Consider the following 9,289-nt stretch of genomic DNA (forward strand, 5'->3'; position numbering starts at 1 on the left):
TTTCCTCACTCTCAAAAATAAGTCATAGAGATCAGCTCCAGCTAACTCCAAGTTTATATTTGTTTAAATCCTATAGGCTGCACCTTGATTTTTACCAGATAATCAGAGAGGTTTGCAAAGCACACAGAGGAGCTGGTAAGGTGCATTCTACCTGTGGTTTCCAAGTTCTTGCTGCTCTTACTTGAAGCTCTGAACTTTGAGACCTTTATGGTTCTTTTTTTCAGGACATTCAATTCTCTTTCCTTCAGCCAAATTCCAACCAAAGTCTAGCAAATGTTCCCCAGAAATGCTTTGGTCGAATAGAGCCGTGTGTATGACTGTATTAAAGTAACTGTTTCAAGTTGGCTAACACGAGCACTGAATAAACACATATTGATATTATAGAACAAAATAATATATTGGCGCATTGCTCATTTGTGCTCCGATAGTCACCCTGATACTATTTGTCATGTGAGGAGTGACAAACACAATTACACCCGAGTGCTAATAGAGTGGAAGGGCAAAACTGCCTGACCTCGGCATCCAGGGTCGATTTAAATGTTTGATGTCTCATTGAATTAGTATCACAGTGTGAAAGACAAAGCTCAAACTAATGGAAATGAGCCTGGACATGCAATACTGCTGATTGGGCTGACATAATTAGAATAATATTCTGCGCAGAGCTAATAACAAGCTGAAGAAATAAATAACCAAGAGATAACCTAATTGCTGCATGCTAAAATGCTCTCTTGAATATGCTAAGGTTAGCATTTTCTATTTACTTATAAAGCATACTGGTGGGCTCAGAAGGAAAACAGAATGAGCCAGGCAGAAGGGATGTCCACTGCCATGCACTGCCCTTAGAAAGGTCCACCCTCTCCATTGCTCCCAGTGGCTCTTTTAGTGTCACCAATGAGCCTTATCAAGAGCCTACTCTGTGCCAGGCACAAGGTGAGGTTTCTGGAAAGGACACTTTCCAGAAAGTGGGGAGAAGGCACAGCCCTTACCCTCCAGGAGCTTACAGCACTCGTGGGAGTGATGTGTATAAAACCAACCCAGAGTGGAAACTGACAAGTGTGAGGAGATACCTCTGAAGAGGAAAAGTCCTAACAAAACTCTGCCGAGTGAGATTTCATTGTCAACAGATTTGCAAATTTGGTGGCCTGGAGATTCAAATTGGAAGTACAAATAATTTACTAGGATGACACCTTGGTTTGTTGTCGAGCCACCCGAGGAAGATTCCAGTTCTGACATCCCAAGAAGAAAAGGCCATCTTGGGCTGACTTGCCAGATTCGTCCTTATGCTTGAGGGGTGATACAATGTCCTCCCATGTGGTGGTGACGCAGCATTTCATCTATTTTGCAGTTCTCAGCTGCTTCAAGTTGGACAGCAAAGAGATTCCATACCAGAAGATTCCATACCAGAAGACTTGACTGTGAGCACCCAAAGGGAAGTGAGGGGATGCAGGAAAACTCTCAGAGATGGGATTCCCATGCCTTATGAAGGACAAGAACTCACATTTCTTTTGGTTCAGTGCCACACTGCTCAGTGCTGAGGATGCTGCCTGGTGAATGAGATGCTGAATAAATGTTTGTTGAATGAATGCTCGTGTGTACTTGGTCATCTCATTTTAAATCTCACAACAATCCAGAGATGAGAACTGTTCCAAGTTCCACTTTATAACCAGGTAGTCGAGGCTTAGAAAGGTTAAAAGACGTGAGCCATGTCACATAGCCGAGAATTGGTGGGGCCACTTCTAACCAGAGCATGCAGCAGGAGAGAGAGTATGTTCTTCTGAAAGAATTTGGTTAGAGAAGGTGGTAGGTGGAGAGGAGCCCTTGAGACAGGGATGCTGCAAACAGATTTCTAAGCATAGATGGACAAAGAGAAGCAGAACTAGCAAGGTCACTGCCATTGATGAGCTGACTAACTACTGAGAGGCGAATCAGGACTAAACATCAGAATTTCTGAGGCTTGTTTGCCATCTCAACATTGCTCATCTCTGCTTTGTGGATCATGAAACTTCCAAGTTACATTAGTAATATCTTTACACAAAATGAGTAGATAGCATGGAACAGTGAGAAGAATACAGGTCTGGGCATTAAGAGGTCACACATCCTGGTCTGAACTTTGGCTCTGGTTGGCTGTGTGACCTTGGGTAAATTTCTTCTCCTTCCCAGGATGGTTTCTTTTTAGCTTTAAAATTCTAGGGATCTAGCTGGGCATTGTGGCACAGGCCTGTAACCCAGTGACTTAGGAGGCTGATGTGGGAGGATTGAAAATCCGAGGCCCGACTTGGCAACTTATCAAGACCCTATTTCATGGGACTTTAACTAAATATGGGATTTGGAGAAAGTGGGGTGGGAAGAAATACAAAAATCCTAATCTCATCTTTAAAAAGTCCAAAATGTTGTTATAAATAAAATGTATTGATTTCAAACCCCAAATGTTTAAATCCTTTAAATTTCAAGGAATCTTGTCTGAACTCATGTCTTTGGTGGTAAAGAAGCAATTAAATAAAGGACACCTAATTCTTTTAGTTTATTCCTTTAGTTTATTCCTCTAGTCTTGTTATAGTATTTTTCTATGTTAAATATTAAATTTAAGAAAAAAAATACCCCATCTCAAAAAATAAAAAGGGTGGCTGATGAAGCTTAGCAGAGCACTCCTGGGTTCCATCAACAATACTGCAGTCAATCAATCAATCAATCAGTGTCAAAATGTTCCAGACTCGGCATTTCCTCTTATGCTTATAATTATCAATCTTGTGTTAGGTTAGGTTCTCATCATTTCTTATCCAGATTAGGCTCACAGCTTGCTAATTTTCTTGTCTAGTGTTGCCACCAGGCTGCCAAGAGATCCTTCTAAAAGGAAACTGACACATGGCTTCTTATCCATTGGAGGCTTACTGCTGTTCTCAGGATGCAGTGAAACTCTTTAGAAGAGCAGGTGAGGCACTGCTGGTGGGAATGCAAACTGGTGCAGTCAATGTGGAAAGCAGCATGGAGATTTCATGGAAAATTGGGAATGGAACCACTATTTGACTCAGCTGTCCCTCTCCTCGGTCTATACCCAAAGGACTTAAAAACAGCATACTACAGGGACACAGCCACATCAATGTTTATAGCAGCACAATTCACAATAGCTAAACTGTGGAACCAACCTAGATGCCCCTCAACAGATGAATGGATAAAAAAAATGTGGCATATATACACAATGGAATATTACCCAGTAATAAAAGAGAATAAAATCATGGCATTTGCAGGTAAATGGATGGAGTTAGAGAAGATAATGCTAAGTAGAGTTGGCCAATCCCAAAAAACCAAATGCCAGATGTTTTCTTAGATATAAGGAGGCTGACTCATAGTGGGATAGGGAGAGGGAGATGGGAGGAATAGACGAACTCCAGATAGGGCAGAGGGGTGGGGGGGAAGGGAGGGGCATGGAGTAATTAATGATGGTGAAATGTGATGATCATTATTATCCAAAGTACAGGTATGAAGACACTAATTGGTGTGAATATACTTTGTATACAGAGATATGAAAAATTGTGCTCTATATGTGTAATAAGAATTGTAATGCATTCAACTGTTATATATAAATAATAAAAAATAGAGCAGGTAAGGTATGTAGGGGACTGGCCTTAGAACTCCTTCACTGCCACTTGTCAATCCTTTCTCTTCGCATCCTTTGCTAACTATATAGAACTCCTGGAATCTCCTAAGAAAAACGTTCCCCATGTACCCTACTCTGTGCCCTCACCTCCATTTTGTCTGCCTTAGTCCTTGGGCTAGAAAAGCTTTTCCCTTTCTTTTTTCCCTAGCATATTCCTTGGGGGGGAGTTCTTCCAAGACTTAACACAATAGTCATTTCCTCTGGGAAGGTGAACCAGGTCTCAGAAACTCTTCAAGGCCTCTCTCTGGAGGGACGGATGATTGATGATTCCAGGGCTGTCTTTCCCACAGAGGGCCTGTGCAGACAGCAGCTCTTCACTTACTAGATGCAGCCTTTGGTAAGTTATTTAGCCACCCTGGGCTCATTTCCTTATCTGTAAAACAGAGATAATAATGGAACCTATCTTCTAGGGGTGCTGTGAGGATTGGATGTGCAAAATTATCAAAACAGTGCCTGACGTCCAAAATGTTAGCTATTGCTATCCATAGTGGCAGTGAGCAATGTAAAATAATTTAGAACCATGCCTGACACATAGTAACTGTTAAATAAATGCTAGTGGTTGGATTCTTATTATTAGCTTGGTGTAGGGTAAGGCTGGATCCGGAGCCTTGCTGTGAAGGGCAAGATCTCAGAGTCCAGAGCTGAGGAGTGTCACTAGGAGGCTGAATGGTGTGGCTCCTAACCTAACATAGAGGAATGATTCCCTGCATTCCTGGCTTCGTGACTGGAATCTCAGCTTGGGAGAGCTAACTGCGATTTTGCTATAGCCCCAGAGGTGCTTCTTGGCAAGCAGTGGACTTGGAGATCTGTGTAAGATGGCAGCAACAAATGTGGTTCACGGCTGACTGGTTGGCCTTGGCAGTGACTGAGAAAGTCAATATTTAAGAAGCAATTTTTTTTCCTTCTGGCAAGAAGTGATGTCAGCATTGGGAGGAGGGGGACATGATAGGCTAGATGGAATCTGCTCTTTGTGATGGGGAAAATGTTCTTGAGGTTGCATTTCTCAGTGACTCAAACCCCAGGACTGCCTTTTTCCCATTTTGCTCTGGAGCTCACTCACAGTTCTGGAATTTGTGATGTCCGAGCATATGACCTTCAAAAATGGGAAGGACACAGCCTTGCTGTGGAGTAGCTTATACCTCTTTACAGGTGAGGGCAATTTTGGTTTTGTTTTCTTCTATAACTCTCTCTCTCTCTCTCTTTCTCTCTAAAAGGATGACGATAGTGTTATTTCTGAGAGTGTGGGTAGGTGCTCCCTCCTTGAAAGGAGAAGTACAGGTCTATGGAAGGAAACATGTTATTTAATTTTATTAAGGGCTTTAGTTCAGTTTTATTACCAGTTGATTCTGCAGGGGCCATGCTGAGCCGGCAAAGCCTATAAGTGTTTTGAGGAAGGGTATTTCTTTGTGTTAGGTTTGCTGATCAGTTACTTAAATAGGTTGTATTCAGAAGAGGGAGCAGAAAGCCATGAGCAGGAAATGCAAAAACCAGTTGCCAATTACTGTTGCAAGGATTGATGAAGAAAAGAGGAGCAGTGCTGTTTACTATGCCTGGTCCTTCAGCAAGATTGGTTATGTACCTGATGTAATTGTGGGGCAGGTTATGGCTCTTGTAGCCGGGGGTACAGGAGGATACCCACCCATTTGTGGATAAGCCTCTGAGTAGACAGAAGGATTCTTCCCAAGAGTGAACACAGTGATTTTCAAAACTCAAAGCATGATTATGCATTTGGAAATAAACTAAGTACTGAAATGGCTCTCTTAATTCTTCTGGCTAAGATCACCAGACTATACAAGAGAGTGAATTTATTAGGCTCCTCTTGTGCACTTAAAAACTTTAGAGACTGGAAACAGAAATGAGAAGCAATCATTGGATCTTTGAGTCACTGAGATATTGAAAAGATGCTAAACCAGTAATAGGAAATGTGTGGCAAAAAGATGGGGCAGTGAATTGTGATGTTCTGCCCTTGCTTTCGCCCATGCAGGACTTTGACAGCCTCCAGTCAAGCCCCGCCTCTTCTTTCTTCCACTCGAGGATTACCACCTCAGTGCTGGCTGCTTCTGCCATACCGTCCACTATTTTTTTATTACTCAACCAATTTTGTTGAGAGTTGCTTGAGTGCGAAAGAGAGGATGATGTGCCCGGCATGGCAACGTGGTGTAAGGTCATCCCTTCTTTGGGCAGCCCAGCACTTCATTTTTGGGATAGGCTTGGAAGGAGTCACAGACCCCTTACTTGTTTCACTTTGTAGCGAAATATTAGAAAATACCTCAAAAAGCTTATGGAAGTGAGAAAAATGTGAAATCTCTTGGTAAAAATCCATTTCTGATGACTGTTCTTCAGAATGAAGGGACTACCGACATCTCCTGGGGGAGGGTCACAGCCATATTTTGGGAGTAGACCATCTGAAAGAGCATCATTACCCCAAATTTAGACAAAGATATTATATTCTATATATTTGAACGTGGTTTGCCATCTTCCTCAGAATCTGTAGTAGACAGAAATGGGAGCTAAAAACAGATGGTTCTGTTCATCTTTAGTGCCCCTGGCATAGAGGAATCATCCCTTTTATGACGATACCAATCCTGTGTCCACATCTACTCTGTCAACCTTTCCTGAAGGTATTCTCATTGAGGCTGAGCTCTTGAAGAGATGAGAGAAGCAAAGGACACGATCCCTGCCCTTGATAAATTTGCATTTTGATGGAGACAAAAGAGGCAGGAATACAGATATGCCAGTCATAGAAACAGACATCAGGACACGCTAGCAGCAGGTGTGTGTCTGAAGGGTCTCTCCTGATGTGACTGAGTTTAGAGAGCATGTGAAACAGTGTATATATATTCCAGGTCAGTAGAGATGGTGCAACTGTAGTGAAGTCTTCCTAGAAGAAGAAAAAGGGAGCCTTTATGATTTAAGTAGTTAGAGTATGGTTTCTGGAGAAGGGCTACTTGGGTTCAGATTTCAGCCTGCTACTTAATGACCGTGTGATCTGGGGAAATTGCAATGATCTCTCTAGACCTCAGTTTTTTCATCTTAGAAACAGATTCCACCAGTGGTCTCAAAGGGTTGTTGAGAGCTGGACCAGAGAATATACAGAGAGCTTTTAACAGGTGCCTGGCTTGTTCTGTAGGCTCAGCATGTTAGGATTCCTCCCACATTAAAAATGGTGACCCATGTGTTAGGTGTAGCCAGTACTAGGGGCTTGCTCTCTGTTGTCTCATTTCAAGCTTTCACCAGTGATTATAGGGCAGTATCAGTCCTATCTTACTCTTAGTAAAGCTAAGGGCTGGAGAAGTAAATGATTTGCCCAATGTCACAAGGTGATATATGGCTGACTCAGAAACCCCAGGTAGGGATTCAAATTCAAAGAAGAATTTTTCTTCTTTGACATTCGACCTTCAGGAGACCTCCTAAACTGTGCTTTGAAGGAGTTTAAGTTATGATTTGACAAGAAGGAATAGCACTAGCAGTAGCAATTGCTATTAGTTGAGCTTGTCAGGTGACAGGAATTAGGCCGAGCCCTAACCATGTATCCTCTTTGACCCTGGAAAGGGGCCTCCAGGCGGGCATCTTGAATCCCACTTTGTGGAATAGGGAACTGCGTCTCAGGGAGGGCGAGTCTGTCAGTGTTGCCCAGCAAGAGTGGGCAGGGCCAGAAGGTCTGTGTGAAGGAAATGGGATTGGTCTCATGATATGATATATTACAGTGAAAACCAGATAGAAATCAAGCAAAGGGCCTGTTCCAATATTCCAGGAGAAGTGGTTAAAGGACATAATTGTGAAGATATCCATGATTAAATAAGATAACTTGGCTCTTGATTCCAAAACCCCTCCCTACTTTATTAAAAATTTTGGTTTTTCGCAGATTTACTATAACAGCATGAATTCCAGATCTACCACTTATTGACTGTTTAGCCTTGCACAAATTCTCAAATTTTCCTTGCTGGTTAAAACATATACACCTACCCCCCCTCCCAAAAAAAAGCCCTTTCATAATATTATGGTCATAAACTACCATATGCAACATATATGTCATCATGCATAACCCCTGGCAGGTCTCCATAGATACATAGCTACTATTAAGCACATTACTTTTGTCTGGGAAAAGAACAGCATAGAGAAAGGAACTGGGATGGATTAATGGTTCTCAGCAGAGGAACAATAACTATTCTTTATAATGGGGGACATCGGAGAGGAGGAACATTTTAAAAGGGTGCAGATTGGTTGAGGGCGGGGGAAGTAGATCATGGATTTCATTTTGGATGCAGAAAAAAAAGTAATAGTTGGGGAAACTTATTTGCATACATGCAGCAATTAAAATCATGCGAATGGATGGATTATTTGCAGCAATAAGTTTAAAGTGAGACAGAATGCACAGGGCTAAGTAGTATTTGACTAGTGGTGAGTACTGGCGAATGTGTATTTGTGTGTTTGTGTCTGAGTGCCGGCAAGGTTGGGGGGTTGTGTTTCTTATAATAAATGCTGTGGAGCAGCACTGGCACTTCAGATCAAGGACACTTTCCCCTTTCTAATAGCTTTAAATAATTGCTGCAGAACAGGCGAATAAAGTAAGATAAATTTTGTATTTAGCGTATGTGGAAATATTATGAATGGTTGAAGACTCAACTCGCTTTGATGCCCTTTGACAATCTGATAATTTTTGCAAAGATGTACTTAAAATGCTGTTTCATGCAAAGTTCAGATTTTTTTCCCTTGTTTAAAAAATACACGACATCATTAATTTGCAGGCCTGTATATTAATTTTGCTGAGAGCACCGTTTATTTCTCTTTCCTTCCACTTTGTTTAAAGTCAGTTGTTGACAACTCTCAAGCGTGTCAAACTCTCATCGCTAATAATTGCTTAAGGACCCCTAACTTCTACAAATGTTGGTTCCAGCTCCAAACCCCATGCTAGCCCTGGAAGAAAAAAAAAGAGAGAGAGAGAGAGGGGGAAGAAAGAACTTCTTCTGATGAATTTTTGATTTTCCTTCTTAACAAAGAAATGTCTGAGATTCAAAGCAATAGCTTAAAGTGATATTATAAAATAGAATATGGAGTGCACTGTTCTGAATGACTCTTTGCTTTTAATGTGGGGCTGAAAAATTGTCAGTGCCTTTTTTGATTAGATGGGATTTTTTTTTTTTGTTCTTGATCTAAGAATTGAGGAGAAAAACATGCTACTTGCATTTGAATATGGCATGAGCAGAGATGTAATGTATTGGAGATAAAGTAACAGCAGCAACGCCTTAAGGCAGCACCTGTATCTTCGGGTCAATGCCATCTCTCTTTAGATCGCTGCTGTGCCACTCTTTCTGCAGCGGCTTTATTAGGCCTAATTAGGCGGGCTGTCACTTTTATTGGTGATGGGAAAGGAAGATAAGTAGATCACTTGTGTCATCTATCTCTATCCGGACGTGTCTAAAAAGTCTAAAGTGATTGCTGTAGGCCACAAATACATACCACAAGAGGGAGAGGGAGCTGGGAGAAAGGAAAAAAACACAAAAAAACAAAACACCCGGAACTGTAATAGAAAAAAGTTCTAGAAATGCTTTACCTTTGGCACTGCTGTGCGTAATTTCAAACCCACACCAAGGGAGTGTGAAACATCCTGTAAGCCCTTTAGTTCTCCAAGGG

The sequence above is a fragment of the Ictidomys tridecemlineatus genome, chromosome 5, assembly GCF_052094955.1.
Source record: "Ictidomys tridecemlineatus isolate mIctTri1 chromosome 5, mIctTri1.hap1, whole genome shotgun sequence".
NCBI classification, from domain to species: Eukaryota; Metazoa; Chordata; class Mammalia; order Rodentia; family Sciuridae; genus Ictidomys; species Ictidomys tridecemlineatus.